This window comes from Columba livia, chromosome 1, assembly GCF_036013475.1.
Source record: "Columba livia isolate bColLiv1 breed racing homer chromosome 1, bColLiv1.pat.W.v2, whole genome shotgun sequence".
NCBI classification, from domain to species: Eukaryota; Metazoa; Chordata; class Aves; order Columbiformes; family Columbidae; genus Columba; species Columba livia.
In genome coordinates, this window is record NC_088602.1 from 176,943,518 (window position 1) to 176,963,579 (window position 20,062).

General features: G+C 39.7%; 1 long non-coding RNA gene across 1 annotated transcript; it reads right to left on the reverse strand.

Annotated features, from left to right (window-relative positions):
* Nucleotides 1–1,900: 1,900 nt before the first annotated feature.
* On the reverse strand, nucleotides 1,901–19,987 carry LOC135578197 (uncharacterized). The gene is made up of 3 exons (XR_010469529.1): nucleotides 12,949–19,987; nucleotides 8,264–8,325; nucleotides 1,901–3,499 (listed from the first exon to the last, which is right to left on the reverse strand). It is a non-coding gene; the product is annotated as an uncharacterized LOC135578197 (long non-coding RNA).
* Nucleotides 19,988–20,062: the final 75 nt, after the last annotated feature.

The following is a 20,062-nucleotide window of genomic DNA, read 5'->3' on the forward strand; positions in this document are numbered from 1 at the left end:
CCTAAAAAAGGATGCAATTAATACAGCATATAGCAGCTCAGACATTCAGCAAATGGGCTGCAGATAACAAGCTGTGTACACTGATTATTTTATTGATTCCCAATACAACATAAAGTTTAAGCTCTCAGTTCTTGTTTTCAAGTCAATTAGTGGACTTGGCTAAAGAAACTTAAAATACGACTTGATTTTGGGGGATATGAGAAGCTCTTCTCACTGGTGGAAACTTGTGTACACAATAAATTTTATAGAAATTACAGACAACCGTAAGTCTCACAGGTACTACAGAAAAAATCACCACTTTTTATTTTCTAAACATTCTATGCCACATTTATAAATTTATGGAGGGGGAAAAATAGGGCTTCAGACTCCCTTCCACAGTGGCCTGGCAAGTGCTTGTGTACGTGGTGGGCTTACAGCTGCTGGTGATTGTGTGAATTTCCTTTTCAGTTTGGGGCTGCATCAGACACAGAACCCGACATACCAGAATCGAATAATGAGTGTGTATTTTACATTTGGTGTCCATACATACTGTCAAGAAAGCATAGGGAATTTCTTTTTTGCTTGAGAAATCTGATGGAAACTTTCTTAGAGCTAATTTTACTAGCCTAATATGTTTTTACTAATTCAAAGTGGAGCAAAAGGTCGATTCTCAGTTGATTTTTTTGCATATCTTTTGGATGTATAGAAGTTGGTTGTTTTAAAGTAGTGCTAGAATTCTAAGCCACTTTTAAACAGTTCAGTAACAAAAGCGAGAAAACAGAAATAACAGTGAACTAGAGTTACCAAGGGCAAGATAAAGCAGAGCTTCTGTAAGGTAAACGTAAGAGAGGAAAACATAGGGACAAAGATTCAGTACTAAACAAAAAAGAGGGAACCCAAGGAATCATGGGATGAATGATGGATAGAGGCAGATAATACACATTTTTTTTAAAAGAGGGAAAGAAACAGGATAAATTTTAAAGGGAGATGGGGAAATAACCTGTAATTAAAATACCCGTTTTGGTCCTGGACACAAAGCCGTGACTGCACTGTAGTTTTTGAATCAAGTTCCTCCTCACCAGTCTGTGCACGGTTTGCCTCATTCACATAGGCTGAACATAACCATGTTAAATTGTTGTTTTGTTTCATTTCAATTTTGTTTCAGCTAGATGGAATTGCAATTACTAGATATTATTGCAATAACACACTTTTGTTGAGGTAAGAAAAGAACCCAACATTTAAAAATTTGTTATTTTTTAAATTTAGTTGATTTAATCAGACTGCAACATTTCTTTCTACGTTTTTAGTAATTAGTATTACCAAGAGGATCTTTCAAATGAGAGAACAAGGGTATAGACTCTTGGAGACGGGACTGTTATTTTTTAAGTGTGCGTAACATGATGTGCTCAGTCTTCTTTACCTTCTTACTATCATGTACTAAATCTAGGACCAGGCATCCTTGGACAAGTCAAGTCAGAAAGTTAATTGATCCAAAAATAGGGGAATGATGATAGAGAAAAGTTCAGTGGGATGAATGAGTGGTGTCCCAGAAGTCTTCCTTTAATGACAATGGAATAGAAGCCAGTGTTTTCGCATTACTTCAATTTAGAATTTTTAAATCACAGAATCACAGAATGGTTGGGGTTGGAAGGGACTTCTGGAGATCATCTAGTCCAACCCGCCTGCTAAAGCAGGTTCACCCAGAACAGATCACACAGGAATGTGTCCAGGTGGGTCTTTAATGTGTCCAGAGAAAGGGGCTCCGTATCCTCTCTGGGCAGCCGGTTCCAGTGCTCTGTTGAGAAGCACTTTTTTTTAAAATTTTCTGAAGGATGGATTTTAATAAACTATACAAACAATTAAAAGACATAATAAGCTAAATATGCTATGTAGAAATATTAAAATAATGTTTGAAACTAACAAATGTTAATAAATTTTACTTTTATTGATTAACTATTTAACATACACTGAAAACTTCTAATAATCTAGGACTTGAAAAAAACACATTTGAAAAATAAGTTTTTTCTATTATCTGATTTTAATAATATATTAATTTAAGCAATAATTACCCATTTTCAACAAGATAAAATTACTTCCCATGTCTTTAACTCAATGCTTTTATCTACACAACTAAATCTATTTTAAAATTATTACAAATTTATTGACCTTTGTATATCTCTTTCAAAAATGTTTTTCTTTCAAGAATTTTAAATGCAGAATGTAATTTAAAAGGTATGATGGCAACAGGTTTTAGCCACGGTTGGCAGATATGTCAAAACTGTTATCAGTTTCTATGTTTGATTTACACATCAGAATGGATCCAGGTGTTCTCCTGTATGCTTGCTAAATGAACTGTGCGGTTTTGAAGGCAAGAGCTAAAATTAAATATATTAGCTATGCACAAAACATGTCAGCTAATATAATTCTAGAGACACGAGTTTTAAAAGGATGATTCATAATGTAGGGTTTAAGCACTGGCAGCTGAAGATGTATGAAATCTAAACATAATGTGCAAGTTAGGTTTGGTAAGGTTTGCACTTTGTGTGCTAATAATTGGTTGCTGTTCAATAAAAAGAGTTGGCACTTACGTGGAAGGAGATAATAGTGAGATTTATAGCAAGATCTGATACAGACAACAGACAAGTTGCAGAAATCAATGTTGTTGGCGTAAGTACACTCATGTCAGCATATTCTTACTGTTTGGCTATCTAAAGTATGAATGAATTTGCATTCATTTCATTAAGTATCACTGAAATCCACAGAACACTCAACAATATACTGATACAGGATGTACTAGAACAACTTCATATTTGACGTGTATAAACGTACATATATGGATAAGAACCATTAAGGAAATATTTTAAGGTATATTGTTTATACATGGTGTGTAAAATTACATAAAGACATATTTTAATACTGTACATTTTTATGTATGTGGTTTCTGCTTTCCTATTATAAACATCCCTTAGAGTAAACCATTGATGTTATTGTGGAATCTGGTAAAACTTATTCAAACCTGAAAAATGCGTGAACACCATCTTGACCAAGCAAAAATCTTTCAGAGGTTACTGTCAGTTGATCTGTAAAAGGAAGAATATATATTTTGACTGAAACATCTCAGGCACAGAAAAGTTTTATGAGTTGTAAAAGTCTTGAGCTGCTGCTCTAACAGTACAGAAAAAGCTGCAGGAGCTTTTGGTGATTGAGATTTTTTTTAGCAGAATAAGTGAAAAAGTACAGTCGTGTTTGTAAATGTCAGTGTTGTGCCTTGCTGGGTGCGTACAGGAATCGGTGAGAAGAAACAATTCACATTAAGTTGTGGTACACAAGATCCAGTCATCCTGGAACCTGTTCAACAAAAAGTCTGTTTTACTTTCTGCAGTGGGATCAAAGTGCCTCTTGTAATAGTATGCGGGAAAGCGATTTCCACTTCCAGGCCACTGTGACGCGGAGCAGTCAGTGATGGTGCTGAACAGGGTTTGATCAGCTGATGAGTGAGTGGAGTTCGGCCTCTCCTGTGCTTTAGGGAAAATGATAAAGAAACTGCTTAAAACCATCTCTCCTTCCTGTGAGACCGAGACAGCTTTTTACTACTCCATTCTCCCATACAGGCAACAGGGTTACTTTATTTAGTAGTTCAACATCCGAAAAGCATTTTCCTTAAAAATGATAGTATCTGGTTCTCGTAAGGGTATATTATATACTCGAACATGATTTTAAGTATGAAAATTTGAAAGTGTATAATAGTTTAAGTCTCAAAAAGTGTTATGCTACATTTTTAATACATTTAAGTAATAGGCAATATATAAAAAAGAAAGAAAATGAGGAATAAAGAAAGCCTTTTCTTGATGATTTGTGAGATGTCTGTGTCTAGACCTGGGTGTAAATCTCCTTCCAGCAGCCCCAGTGGGTTTCCTCGCCAGCTGGTTTGTATCCTCTTAGCAGAGGAAGGAGAAGAGTCATCCTGCACAGTGAGGACTGAAGGGATGTGTCTGTCACCTCATCCGGGAAGACTTTGTGAGTTAGGAGAGGCATTTTCAGTGGGTGATACAAACAACCCCTAAGGGAACACATTTGTATGCGTAGCAGGTCTTTGTGTTTGTGCCTGGGAACAAGAACAGTATATTTATAGTATTTGAACTGAGGCAAAACCACAATGAAAATATTTAGTGTTAGCTCTTCTAGATACAAAATATCCTTGAGACTTTTAAAACTGTGTTGACAATTCCTTTTTAAGTTTTCTTGAACAGCATGTATGTATTAATTAAATGTTTTACATTGCAAATAAGATAAATAGGAGCTTGTATTGAAAAAGAATCTGGATTACACTTAAAAAAAAATCTCTAATATTGCCAAAAGCTATGTTGTGCTAAGGAAAGAAATACCAGACTGACGCAAAAAAGAATGTAAACTGTTACAAACAACTTCAGAGTTTTTAAGATTTCCTTGAATTTTTTGGCGTAAATTACTAGCAATTACCTATTTATACCTATTTATCTATGTCTATGCTAGAGGTTTGGTCTGGCATATTTTTGTAACCTATACATGACGCTAATTCATATATGACTTAAGCACTCCTGGAGTACTCATTGAGCTTTAAGTTAAATTATGATGCCAATTCTGTGTAATCTTGGACAAGCTTGAATAACTTTTCTCATGATCAGTTCACTACTTGGCAGGAACTCAGTGAAGCTTAACTACATGATGATACCTATATATAGAGAGAGAGATATATAGATAAAGGTGTAGATAACTTCTTGTCCTGGTTTTGTTAAAAAACAAGTTTCTCTTTCAGTGAATTTTTCCTGTCAGCTAAAGCCTTCATATTAACTGCATTTTCCTGGAGAACCAGACACATGTTTTGGTAAACCTAGCAATGGAATGCAAACTTATTGATAAGCACGGATGGACATCTTGCGAGAGGGGCGACGAGAAACAAGAGACCAAGAAACTGACCAACTGTGTATAACATTCCATTCACGTGAATACTTTATATAAAAGTGGGAGATCACGAGGATCTTGTCCTTTTGCCTTTTCCCTTCTGCTTATGGCCGACATTAGAAGAGGACCTTGCTAGTCGTCCCTGCGAACTGAGGCCTAGTGAGAGACTGAATCCAGCTCCGATTGGCTGCAGAGTCTAATCCAGGACTTTGGTTGCCGGCTCTGCAGTTGCTGAGACTTTCAAGATTGGTTTTGTATATTTTGTATTATTTTCTCTATTCTTATTAGTAGCATTAGTAAAACATCTTTAATTTTTTCCAACTCTCTTCACTCTGTCCTTCTTTTCCTCCCAATCGCCTCTCCTTAGTGAAAAGGGGGGAGAGGGAGGGGGAAGTGGGGGGGGGAGAGGGGGTTAACAATACATCTGCCAGGGTTTTATTGTCACCCCGCAATCTTAACCCTCGACACTTCTACATAGAATTTATTCTACACTGATGGGTTTAAGGGTGAAAATATGGTTGTATGACACATAACAAAACCCCCCTTATTTCGTGTTTGTGGAACAGAAACTTGTTAAGCAGTGCCTTTTCTGTACCACATGGAGGTGTGGCAGACTGTCTGAAGTGGTGATTGAATCTTCTATTCCATTCTAGACAATATAACCCAGAAGTTAGAAGAACCCACAATAAGATTTTGAGTCTATGGGAACTGTAGGTGTTTGGTACCTCTGGAAGCTGGCATGTAGTTGTTGGTTGTAACTGATTTCTTAATTCCTTTCCCTACGAATTTTCAATTGATTTAAAGGGCTATGAATGACTGGACATACCAAGAAAAACACCTGTCCTCCCATGTATTTGTATGAGAAAAAAAAATATATTTTTCTTAGTTCACTGTGTATGGGATTCATCTGATCTCACTTTAATATCTAAAGGTTACTGTCTCGTCTCAGTTAATGGGATATGGTTCTTCATTAGCAGAGAGAGACGGCCTCTTCTAAAGGATGATTCCCCTCTGTGTTATGGTGGGATAAAATGCTGTCTGGAGGTGTCTTTCTGTTGGTTACAAAGGGAACCTAGAGAATTAATGAGTTGTTAGGCAGCTAATGCTTGGTGAAGTGAATCCTGCTTCAAGTGCCTCTGCATTTTGAGAGCTAAATTTGAGACTGAATAGTATCAAGCACTCCCTGATGGTATGCTGGCTTGGATTCATTCTGACATAAAGTCATTGTTTATTTAAGAAAGCAAGAACAATGTATTATTTTCCTATTAATCATTAAGTATCCTCTCAGAAGTGTGAAACATCTCTTTTCTATATTTGAACACCTAATCACCCTGTATGAAATGTTATTTCCTGGGAAAAATCCTATTGCCGTGAAGACTGATGTGGTGGTTTCACTTCTTTTTTAACAGAACTGGCTTATGAGCTTGCATTTTCCACCAGGTTATTCATTCATGATTGCGGTGCTTTTGATTTTATAACGAGTGAAAGCTATGTTAATGTCCATTTGTAATTAACTTTGGATAAATTAGAAACTAATAACTATATATATCCGCTTGGAAGCTGTTTCTAGGTGAAGGTGATTTAAATTTGCAAATAAGTTATTTTTGAAGGACAAAGGACACAGTGACATTAAGCAGCTGCTTGATAAGTTCAGGTCAAAGCTCCTAACTAAAAAAGTGTTGGGTATCTCATTGGCTAGAAATAAAAATTGTAGAGAACATCCAAAGCTACCTCACATAAACATTTGGAAAACCTGAAAAGTTAATCTTAAGTTAGAGACTAACTTGTGCAGTCTGGAAAATAAATGCCTTTGCACACTTTGATAATTTAGTTACTTTTAGCAGCTACAAGCTGAACTTCAAATGCGATATAGATAACTTTTGTTTGTACAGTTATCCACTGGGAAAAAAGAATGAATAACTTTCATAATAACTTTTTTGACCTCTGTTCTCTCTCATGTAGTATTTTCAACCCTCAAAATTATTAAAAGCACTGGAGAGAGTTCTCAAGGACACATCTAGTGGCAAATCGAAGACAGAGGCTACTGCCAATGGGGGGCATGAAACCTTTTCTGTAGGGTCGTCTGTGTCTGGAAAAGACCATGTATTCACTGCCCATGCAGAAAAATCCAGTTAAATGGTGAATTAATGAAATATTTTGAAAAGTAATTCCACCCCTTTTCTCAGGGCTTTTTTCTCCCAGCATTATATCTTGCCAACTATGTTAAGTGCTAATTATTTTAACTGATAAATTGAAATTGTGCAAGGTGCCATTCCTAGATCTTGTTCATAACATGCACTTACAAATGTGCAGTTATTGAAAGGTTTAAAATATAAAGGTATTAAGGGTTAGATTTTTGGGAAGTATGGGAATCTCAAGGTACCTTGCATGGGCTTAGCATAAAGGTTAGGTCTGTGGCCTCTTAAAAATATCTGTGGAGAACTGGCATCCAAGAAAAGGGGCATCAGAAACCCATGGCATGGGAAGCACCTAAAATAGCCTGGAATTAAACATGCAAAATTGTGATCTAAGTAGGAATGAAATGTGGAAAATGTGAGATGCTTTGACATAACCATTTCAGATTTCCTTTCCTGAGAGTCCTGAGCGTGAACATTCTCTTGGAGTTACACGCTAAAACCAGAGCATCTTCTTAGGCACATATTCTTTTGGTAAAAAGAGAAAAAAAATCAGGGAGAATGACACAGACAAACTACACAATAACCAAGACACTTTCCTTGAATGTTAGATCTCTCTTTATGTTCCTGTCCTGCCCAAATACGGCAGGGACTTGAACTTACACATCCTTGGTCCCAGGAATCATGGAAACATGGAAGGAGAATAAGGGAGGAGTCAAAACACTGAGTTAGACTCAGCACTGGGAACTTGGCAGGCTCTTTCAGCTTTGCGTGTCCTGCATGTTGGCCTGTTTTAAGCCTCTCAACAGCTTGTTAGATCTGGTGATATCATTAGCCATGTCACTTCCCAATTGCTGAGTGGTGAAATGATAAATGTCTAGGGCTTTAGACATTCAGGAGTGTTAGCTCTGCCTAAGTGATAGATTTAGGGGAGCAAATCCAACTGAAAATGAGAATGTGCATTGTGGTTCTCATGTACTGTTGGTATGCCTACACTGAGGACCAGACCTACATGTACCAAGGGAAGCCCCTGACTGACTTCTTGTGGTGACCTAACAGGGGCTTGGGCTCAAATTGCCACAGTGTGCTTAGAACTGAATCTCAGGTATTTCTTGCAGTGCATGTGGCTGATCCAGACTGAAAGCAGGTCCCATACACGGGGAAGAGGGGCTGGGAACGGGAAAGTGTGACTTTGAGAATGTGATTACCTTGTAAGAAAGGTGGATGTTGCTGGACACTAGGATGAAAGCCGTCCTTGCCACCCATTTACCTGCAATATTGATGATACAGGAGAGGAGTAAAAATGAAGAACATGCTTACCATGACAGAGAGAACTTGTGCTGGGACAGGGATGTCAGGGTGGAGGTGAGATAAGTAAGGATATGCTGTGCCAGTGTAGAGAGTGTGAAGGGAAGGCAGGCTTGTATTGGGTTGTATTATGTAATTTAATATTACATTATTAAAGCAAAATAAAACCAAGCAAACAAGCAAAACAAAAATCAAAAGCACACCAACAAAACCAAAACTAAACCAAACCAACAAACAAAAAACCCACAAAAATGACCAAAGAAAATCCCCCAAATGACAAAGCAAAACAACAATACCAACACACCCAAATCTAACTCCAGGAGATTAATAAGGTGTATGGACTTTATTTTTGGACAAGTGTCATCATCCTTTCTCAAACTTGTTTACATAAGGAGTAAACTGGCTTATGCTTATCCATGTGTGCAATTTCTAGCTATAACATTAAAAAGTTTTGCTGGCTATGACTCCCACAACTGATTTACTAATTGTATAGTTGTGTTATCAGACACTGAAATGGCTCTGAATCTGTCTGCTGTGGATTATATTTTAAATGTGAGGCTGCTAAAGTTTGTTTAGTATGTCAGTCATGTCAAAGTCTGTTTAGATACATTCTAAGTTTCCATAGAATTGACCCATTTTTGTAAAAATAGCTCAAAAGGGGGTCATTATTATGGATTCATATAGATAAGTCTGCATGCCTATCATTCATGCTTCATAAAAATTGCATTTAATTTTTAAAATCTGTTGCTGAAGTTTTATGATGCAATATAATCTTGGGTCAGAAAAGACAAGTAACCATTGTAATGCAACAAAAACAACTTCACAATACAAAGGGATTAATATAAACAGGATCATTTAAATAATAGCTAATAAAATCAAACTAATTTTATGCACATTTTAAGAGCTAGACTAATGAAAGCTTAAAATGTGATAATAAAGCAAAGCTCATTAATTTGGCATAGTGAAAATACATAGAATCAAAAAGAGCTGGAATAAGCACGAGCTCACAATAAGAGAAAAGTGCTGAGCATTGAATCTTATTATCACTGAAATAACTGTAGAAATTCAGAGCAACTTCAGCTGGAGTCAGCACACACAGGTAGAAGGGCAGTCTGCTCCTCTCTCTCTGTTATCAGCTCTGCTTGTTTGGCTGTGCTGGAGGGATGTGACAACTTGATGTAAAGGATGGCATTTCATGCTATAATCTGCTCTTTGTTTTGGAAAGAAGGGAGGAAAAAAGAGAGGAGAGGTAACCCACTAATATACAATCATAGGAGCTAGGGTTTCATCAGCAAAGACTAATGGTCAGTCAGGCACATTTCTGCATACTCCATAAATTCATAATCTGGTAAAAAATGAGGAATCATCAGAATATTTAATGGAACATTTAAATTGCCGGTGCAAGTTCAAGTGTCTAAGTAATTCTAGCAGAGTTATACTATGAAATAAATGGCCTCATCAATCTGAATCTGTAATAGATTAAGCTGTCCTTGCATTTTCTTTCACTGGGTTTCCTGTAGAAGCAAGCCTTGCGCATTTTGGAGCCCCATCTGATTTTTCAACACAGTTTGAGGGATGGGTAGTTGTCTCAAAGCTATTTGGTTACAACAAGAAAAAGTGCCTGGGAAGAAGAGAAAAAAGCCACAAGTGCACCTCTCTGAAAAGCTTTCCCTCAGGATCACCCTTACACAAGAAAAGAGAAAGTTTGAAGTTCCTCAGCATAGGAAAAGCTTCAATCACCCATGAGGTAAAATCCATAGGAAATGAGACTTCTTTAGTGCCGAAGCTCACAGAACTTGTTATTATTCAACTTGTTTAGCAACTTCAAATTTTAGACAACTCTTTTTCTTTGATATGTCACCTGAAGCTTAACAGGGTATTAGATCTTCTGTGTTTTATCTGTGTAAGGCTAGAAGGAAAAAAACCCAAACCAACAAAGCCAATCCAGTGTTTCCTATGTGTTTTTATTTCTGTGTGTATATGCATATATGTGACAGGAGAGGAGGAGAGGAGAAGGAAAGGGAAGCATAAAAGAGCTGGAATGTCCTTTTTCAAGATTTGTTAAGGTGGTGTATTCTCCAGTGCACATTCTGCCTTCTGACATCTGGTGGCAAAATCTCTCCATTACAGTGCTTGCTCTGAATTGTTCAGAAATCCTCCCCACCCACAACTCTACAGGCTGCTCTGACATTTGCATGTGCTCAGTGGCAGTGAAAACCAGGGTGTTTGTGGAAAAGAAGGTAATTCTGGCGTCTGGCAGGGAGCAGGAGATATGCCATGAAACTCAAAGTGGGAGGAAAACAAAGAAGATTTATGTAGCAGGTTTATCGCTGTAGCAGCAGCAGCAACAGCAGCATCTCTCTGCATCCCAGGCTATGCCTTCTGTGCGGAGCGGAGATGTCTGAGATAACTCTGAACTGGGAAAAGCAATTTTTTCCATGCTGAGTTCTGAGCACTGAGCTTGCTTCCAGTTGCCAAAACCGAGCACACCTGCCTGACACTGCAGCTGCACCCCAATCACAAGTAAAAATGCTCTTTTTGCTCATGGTGCATGCTGGGTTTCAGGGCTGCAAGCACATACAGAAATGACTGGTCCTACAATGTATATTTAGAAGAAAACTATAAGCAATTAAGCAGAATGAAAATGTCAAAATTATTCTTATGACCATACGAGATACATCCCCAAGGACTTAGGGCTTCCCCAGTTATTGCTCACCATCCTTACATTATATTTGGGCCGAGTTTCAGAAAATAAGTGTTACTTGCATCCAAGATCAAGCCAATATGTTTTTGTTATGTTTTCCATGCCCCATGGGTGAGAAAGAGATGGAAATTTGAACTGACTCGCTATGAGAGGCAATCTGGCAGGTGGTGAAGCTCTTCAGGTTGGCCGGAGCTGAGGCAGTCGGTCCCCCAGGGCAAATGTTTTGGCAGGATGGCAGATGCCAGGCGGAGGCATGTGGGGTGCAGGGAGTCAGGTGGTGACATTTTTGTCCATCCACATGAGGCTGTTCAGCATGGGTAACTAAATGCTAATTTCACCTCAGTGAGGTGAGGGTGGACTCAGGTGTAACACTGTAGAGAGCCGCATTTGAACGGAACAGCACCAGGGCACCCCAGTACCCTGCCATTGTGCAGGCCAACCTCTGAACAGGACAAGGTTAATGTGAAGGACTGCCAACCACAAATTTGCTCCCTTCAGAGGAATCAGACAATGACAGCCACAAAAGCAGAAAAGCACAAAGGCACACATCCTTCAGCATCTCCTAGCATGCATTTGATGGAGGAGGAATGGCTTGAGAAGGAAGGCAGAGTTCAGTCAGTCTGGCTTCCCAGCCCTGCAGATCCTGAGATCTAAGCGGCGGTGATCCTCTCCAGGTACATAGAGTTTTCTTTCATATTTATACAAAGGAAATGACTTATATTCAGAGTTAACTGTGTAATCCATTAGTTCCACATTTGTAATCTCATTGAAAGATACAGCTAGTCTAAATAGAAATGTAACTTTTTACATATATGGAGTGGATTTTTTTAAAATTCTGCATTAGTCAGAGGCATTTTTTCATGCTGCATTAGTAACTCCTTGTCCTCAGCCAAGCCAAAATGCTCTTTAGTTTTCTCTTCTAAAAAAAAAAAAAAAAGAAAAAAAAAGGAAGAAAAAAGGAAAAAAAGGTGTTTCCTTGTCTTCTTTTGGTCTTGTTTTCAAAAATATCTTGAAATCTGCAATTCAGAAGGCTTAAAAATAGGCATATTCTGTTCTTGTTTTGGTTTCCCTCCTCCCCTCCACCCCCAGTTTCAGGCTGTTTTGGAATAAATATGGTAGATAATATTCTAAATAATAGTACTTATTCTGCTCTTGATTCTTGGAAAGCTCAACTTTCACCCTCACTCAATATGCAGAAAGATAATATGAAAATACACTTTTTTGCCTTACTATTAAAATGCTGTAAAATGCAAAGTCTGAAACACCATTTAAAGGATCTTCTAATGTTTTTAATGCACATACAAAAGCCCAGTACATTCTTGAGTGTGATGCTCTTTTATTTTTCCTTCCTTTATTAAAACAGGGGTGGTTAAAATTCAGAGGAAGACTTGAAATGAGAAAGAAATACTGAGGGACAGAACAACTTATTCCTATTTAATGCACTGTACGCTTCACTAAACTTACTGAACTTTGGATGATACTATTTGAAGCAGTGTGTTGTAACTATAAAACAGGCATAGCATTATTTCTTTAGAAAAAATAACCCAAGTAAGCTCACAGTAACTTTTTTTTCTACAGTAAACAACACATCTGACAGCCCCCTAATTTATCTCCCACCGTGAGAGAACTGAGTTACTGGGCTAATAAGCTTTGACACCTTTTTAACCAGAATTCGTGATGCCTGTTTTTAAAATGACAGTATACAGATTAGAAGATGCTATATCATGAAATAATAAATGGCACCATGAATCTCTACAGCGAAGTCTAATCCTTCCTGTAGATGAGTTCTTAAGACTGCAAACACATGTTGCCCTCAGTAAAGAGGTTTCAGAAAAAAATAAGTATAATTTGTTTGGTGAAATCAGCTTGATCCTTACTTACCTTTACTACTCTTGGTCTGCCTAGCCTCCTGTTTTCACAAGATCTCCTTTTCTGTAATATAATTTAATTATATAAACATAATTAATTCATGAAAATAATTTAAGACATAATTTTAGAAATAATTATATTTATTTTAAAATTAGATTAAAATCTCATTACGTAAGGAGGTCTGCTTTTTTTCCCATTTTGTCTGTAATGCAACCTTTAATGTAAACATGAAACAAAATTTACATACACTTAATTGAGGATAAAACGTATTCATTTTGGAGTTCTTTGTAGCATGACTGCAAAAGCTGATGCTGCTTGATATACAGGAAAACAGGAACTAGCAGTTTGTATCAGATTAAGAGAAATGCATGCATGAATGAGTTCTATGATATCATAACCCAAATTTAGGCCAGATGTGTGTGAATACTTTTTCTCCTGGCTCTGTTTTTGTTTTGTTTTGTTTTGTTTTGTTTTCCTGCTGATTTAGTGATTCTTTCCTGCCCTGAGTGCCACAGATGCAGGCAGAGGCATAAGGTTTTTCACAGTATCACAGTATGTTTGGGATTGGAAGGGACCTCAGAAGATCATCTAGTCCAATCCCCCTGCTGGAGCAGGAACACCTAGGTGAGGTCGCACAGGAACATGTCCAGGCGGGTTTTGAATGTCTCCAGGGAAGGAGACTCCACAACCTCCCTGGGCAGCCTGTTCCGGTGCTCTGTCACCCTCGCTGAGAAGAAGTTTTTTCTCAAATTTAAGTGGAACCTCTTATGTTCCAGCTTGATCCCATTACCCCTTGTCCTATCATTGTTTGCCACCGAGAAGAGCCTGGCTCCATCCTTGTGGCACTCACCCCTTATATATTTATAAACATTAATAAGGTCACCCCTCAGTCTCCTCCAAGCTAAAGAGCCCCAGCTCCCTCAGCCTTTCTTCATAAGGGAGGTGCTCCACTCCCTTAATCATCTTTGTTGCCCTGCTCTGGACTCTCTCCAGCAGTTCCCTGTCCTTCTTGAGCTGAGGGGCCCAGAACTGGACACAATATTCTAGATGGGGTCTCACCAGGGCGGAGTAGAGAAGAGAGTTTTTGTGGGTTTTTTGGTGCTTTTTTCTTTTTTTTTTGGGAGGGAGGGGAGGGTTGTTTTTGTTTTTTAAGAAAAAATGTCTACTGTTTTTTGCTGGATATGGTTTGGGGGTCTCTCAAGCTCATGAATAGTACTTACTGTACCTCCTGTAAGAAACCATTATGATACTTAATATTCTTGTAGTTTACACCTTAGTTGTGCAACAGAACCCTGTAGTCACCTCAAAATGTTTGGCCCATGGACTCTTCCTTTTACTGTAATAAAGCACTGACCTGTTAATTTTAAATGTATAACATAACAATCTTGTTAAAAAGAAAATTTGAGATTTATTTCGAAAAGGTATGGAGGCCAAGTATTGTTCTACTTTTGATCTGAATTTTTCTCGTGTTTTTTTCTGCTTTTCACATGGATTACAGCATTGATTCAAAAAGAAATTTAAGAGCCACAGGACGAAATATTGCAACACCTAACTTTTGGTATGTGCTTCACCCGGAGCAAGACGCAGAAGCTATGCCTGGCAGCTTAGGGTCTCTAATGCACAGAGAAAGTAAGGTGCCTTATGATGATATATAAAAGACCTAAAAAGCTCAGTAGTGACTTGTCAAGAGGTAGCAAATGAGAAATGAGGAGTGCAGGTTTTTAAATCTTTCCGCTTTAGGGAGCTTAGGTGCTTCATGAAGTATTAGGAAGAAGCATCTTTATATGTCAAAATAGCTACAGTTCTCGCAGCCTGGGGGATTTCGCTCTTTTTGATGAAATAGCATAAGTAGAAAGATTAGTTTGTATGATATTTTATGGGGTAGGTCAGACAAACAGCATTCATCACAGGATTTCTTCATCTTTGTTTAACTTTGCTTTTGTGGAGGAGTTTGGGAGAGTCAAGTACCAGCCCTGATAGGAGATCAATAGGGACGACTTAAGCAAAATGGACATACCAGGTGCATCCACGTGCACTGATGGAGTGGGCTGATAGCACTGTGAGACTGCACTTAATCACCTCCAGGCATTCATGGTGACAGGAGAAAGTACTGAATAATTGGAAAATGGTAAATATACCCATTTTCAAGAAGGCAGGAAGAGAGATATGGGGAACTACAGGCCAGTCTGCAGGAAGATTGTGGAGAAAATTCTCCTGGAAGCCATTTCCCCACACATGAAGGACAAGAAGGAAATTTGGAATAGTCAACATGGATTCATCCAAGTCAGATTTTGCCTGATCAACCTGACTGTCTTCTACAATGGCTACAATGACTGGCTGTGTCAGGAAGGAGAGAGGGTATTGTTTGTCTTTATTCTAGTTAGTCTTTTGAACTGGTCTACCATCACATCCTTGTAGCCCAGCTGGGCAGATATGGACTGGATGGGTGGTTTATAAAATGGATGCAAACTCGTTGCACTGACAGGCTTCAAGATCAGTGGCTGGTCACTAGTGGCATTCCTCAGTGTTGGGTTCTGGAGCCCATGCTGCTTACAGTATTCACGAATAATCTGGATGACAGTAGCAAGCACTCCAGGCAGTTAACACCAAAATATGGGGAACAGTCAATAGACTTGAGGGCAGAGCTGCCACTCATAAGGATCAGAACAGGCCAGAGAAGTGAACTGACAGAAATTTCCTGAAGTTCAACAAAGACAAATACAAGTCCAGCACCTGGGACAGAATGACCCTGTGCAAGAGTATAGACTTGGCACTGCATGTTTGCAGAAAAATGTCTGTAGATGCTGGTGGACAAGTTGAACATGAGTCAGCTGTGTGTCCTAGCAGTGGTGAAGGCACAAAATACCAAAAAAATTAAAGCTGTGTTTGTTCAGCCCCTTCAAGGGAGGGAAAGGGGGATCTAACTGCTGTATTCAACTACTCATGGGTGGTTACAGGGAAGATGGAGCCAGTGGCTTCTTGGAAGTGCACAGCAAATGGATGAGAGGCAATGCACACCAAGACAGAAAGAGAGATTCTGAGAAATTTGTTTGGATGTAAGGAAGAAAATCCTTCATGATTCGGGTGGTCAAGTGCTGGAAAAAGGTTCAAAGAGGCTGGTAGGTGGAACCTTTGCCCTTGGAGATATCTGAAATCTCAGGACACAGTCCTCAGCAACCTGATCTAACTTGGAAGTCGGTCCAACCATGGCTGGGGTTTGGATCCTCAGTCCAACCAGACCTCCATAGATCCATTCCAACCCACCTTTTTCTCTGATCCCCAGCTTTCTCTCCTCCTAAATGGAAGCGACAAAGTCTTGCTCCCCAAATTATACTGAATACGTACATGCATTAGGGTTTTTTCATCCTGGAAGATGTCATTACTCTGAGCACCATTTATGTTAGCATGCATAAGCAATCCGTGTCATTTCTTATCTTATGAGAATAGTTTTAAATGGTAAAAAAATATCATCATAGTGTTTATCTGTATCACTTATATGTTATAGAAAAGTAAGAATGCTTACTTCTGTTATTTTTTTGCAGTCACTTTTTCCATTTTATGTGGAAGCTTTGAAAGATCAGTGATGATTCCAGTATGCTGGTTAAAAAACCTATTTCCTTCAGAATCCAATAACCAGCATGATTTTAATAAATGCCTGTGGGAGACTTATTAAAAAAACCCAGAATAACTTTGGTCCATTGCCTTTTCATTTTCGATCAGCTTTTCAGGAGTCAATTATGTTTATTTTTGTCTGTGAATGTTTGGACTGTATCCGAGCTTGTACAGAACTTCAAATTTGGTGGACCAGATTCTCACCTGCAATAAAAATGTGCATATCTATATACACATTGTAAAGGGGATTTTTAGGCACTGTTGGACTGTCCCAGCTCCAGGGCCACAGAGTATCAGGATGATAACCACAAATAATTTAGAGCAGCTGGCTTTTTGAATTAATGCTTCCTCTTCCCCAGCTTTAGGGGATGTCAATAGAGGGATATTGCAGGGTGATGCTGCACTGCAGGGTCTAAGCCACTATAGGTCTCCTTACATGGAGGTATTCCTGATGAGAGCTGTGGTCTGTATGCCTGCTTATTTTTGTGACTGAAGCTCAATATAAAGAGAGGTGGGAGATGCAAGGGAAAGCCTAAATGAGAAACCAAGAACCTAACTGCTAAACTGAAGAATGGTTCTGTAACTGGCACTTTTACTTAGCGTAAGTTAGTAGCATGGTGGGTGGTGGGAAGGGAGGGTCTCTTAGGAAAGATAAAGGAGCAAAATTTTTGGTAGACATTAGTGAACTCATCAGTTCTTAGAGACAAAATCTACATGTGGCTACCCAAATACAAATTTACTTCTTCTCTGTTTAGCAGCTCAGAACATGCATGCGTTTGAGTAAAATCTGTGTTTGAAAAAGATACGTACCAGATCCACATACATGCAACTATTCAGAAACAAATTTTTATTTCCCTGATTTTTATGCTGTGCTTTTCACCTTGAAATGGAAATGCTGAAGTTATTCCAAACACAATACTTGTTGCGAGTGCCAATACCCATTTTCATGTTTTATGCTTTTCTTTTAGTATGTCGAAGAGCCCTGCAAATTGATGAAAAGTAAGAAATACTGACACTAACTCAAAATAAGAAACAAGCTGAAGAAAGAAAGAGAACATTTATATAATAATTGTTTCATCACTATATTGTGTTCTAAGGCCACAGTATTCAGCTGGGGATTTTCCAGTCAGAAAGATATAAATACAGGCTGTGTGGGACAAAGACTGCCAATCTGGTATTTCCAGAAAATGGTAAATTTATCGTATCGTGCAGTGCAGCATGTACAACTGCACCTTTGGAGATGAGTCAGGCTTACTAAGTAAGCATCTGTAAAACCAGCTGCACTCTATAGGTGCAATGGATCATTTAAGTTCTTCCCAGGAATGTTTGCCATACTGTGAAAGCACGTCTTTCTGTGTGGTGTCACACAAACTGTGTGTGGGTACTGTGGATTTGTTCAGATTTTCAGATGTCAGACACAGTGATCTAGAACAACTGCTCATGTGCAGCAGCATCACGCCATAAATGATGATCGCATTTCCCAAGATGTGCACAGACAATATTCCTGGCTTTCAAAACAGCTCAGCTTCTCTGTTGCTTTGTATACTGCTTTTTATTGTGTTATTTGCCTGAGACTTGTTTGTATTGTTTTAACTGGGTGATAATAGCTCTGTGTCTTCAGATGTGTTTGCCTGATTTCTGTAACAGCAGGACACCAATAGGAAACTACTCAGCATCCTCTGGTCTTACAATACACAGTCAACTTGAGTGTAATGATACATGCAGCTAATACAGGTATATGTGCTCCTGTAATTACAAGGTGTTTGCTACTTCTAAAGTGCAACAGCTGCTGTAGTTGCATTTTTGCTGTACTTTTACTGCTTTTAATCCAGTAATGATAGTCCTACACTGACCCACACAACAGGAAATGTTACCTGTTCCAGTATATATTCAGGATCCCTGGCCATTTTGTATTGCTGGGGCAGAAGCATCCAGCCCCTGTGGATCCACATTAGTTTCGATCTACCTCAGTGTACTGAAATTACGCTGCTGATAGCAGCATGATCTTAGTTGTTTCCGTTGCCTCTGCATTGTTTTTAGCTGCCTGCAAATGTAGAAACACAGTTACCAACTAGGGAAATCATGATGTTATTGTATCAGCTTCCTATGAATAAGACCACATTTGTCTTTACAACCAGCAGCCTTTTAATTTGGCTGCAGTCAACATCCAGGCATAGATGTGTACTGCAGAGCTCGCTGCAACAGCAATTGTGACAACCACATACCAGGCTACTTTTAACTTGTCCTTTCTTTATCAGCCACTTTGTATTTCATCCTACAGCTGCATCACTGTGTGCGGGGTGGTCAACACTAAACCTTCATCTTGCCTTTTCTTTTTTGATTGTGTGGACTTTCAGGTCTGTATGTGCTTTAAAAAAAATAATTAAAACATCCTACAAATCCTTACACAGAAAATCTCTAACAAGGAATAACAAATGAGGAAGTGTTTCACTTTCCTCTTCTGTTTCTCACAGGGTTCGCCATCAACATCACATAAGATGTGATAGCAGTTTAGGGCTAAAGAAGAGCTTCTTTGCAGGAAACTTGCTAGTATACTAGCTGGTACAAATTGAAACCCAGACAACAGATTATTAAGTATACCAGTACTTAATGCTGTGTGCACTCATCCCCATTTAGCCTAGGAGTGAACAAGAATTCCCAGAGAAAACTGAGAATTTGACCCTCTATTTGATATTACTGTAATGAACAGGTGCTCTGGCTTTTCTCACCTCCTTTGGCTACCTCCCCTCCACTTCTCTGCATCCCCTTTTGAACAACACGAAACACTGAAATAAACGAGCAAGCTATGCTTTCACTTATCCGCACACACAATTTCCCTCTGTTAATCAATAGTCGTGGCAGACGACAGCGACCCACTGCCCGTCGTTAAGGAGAGGAAGAAGAAGTCTCCAGGATCTGACCCGTGCTACGTTCCCTTGCCACCCCCCAAGCGCAGCTGCACGGCCCAAGCCCGCAACCTCACCTCTCGGGCACCACCTGGAGAAGAGCTCGGCCCACGCCGCGGCTTTCCCGCCGCCGGAGCTGCCGTGCGTGACTCCCTTCTCCCTCTGGAGGGAGACACAGTCCAGCTTTTGGCTGCCGGCGGCGCCACCGCGTCTCTCCTGCTCCTGCCCCTGCCCCCGCTACAGCCACCGCCGAGCAAGACCCATTTCCCCGGGGAAGCTGCTCAACCGTGCCCAGCGACCCCCGCCCCGCCTGGCGCCCAGCCTCCTGCCGGAGAGAAACGGGGGTCCCAGGGGAGCAGCGACGGTGTGACCCGACCCCGCGGCAGGGTCGCCAGGGCTTCCCGGGGATCTCCTCCTCTCCCCGACCACGTGCGCCTGTGCGCAAACTTCGCAGCCCCCACCCCGCCACTCGGGAGGGGAGCGGAGCAAAGGGGAGGGGGAGCAGCGCCGTGCGGCGCCGCGGGGGCGGGAGGCGGCTCAGCGGGGTGTGTGCGGACAGCGGGGGGGAGTGGAGGGCGCTGCAGGCAGAGCCCCCATTCCTCAGTCAG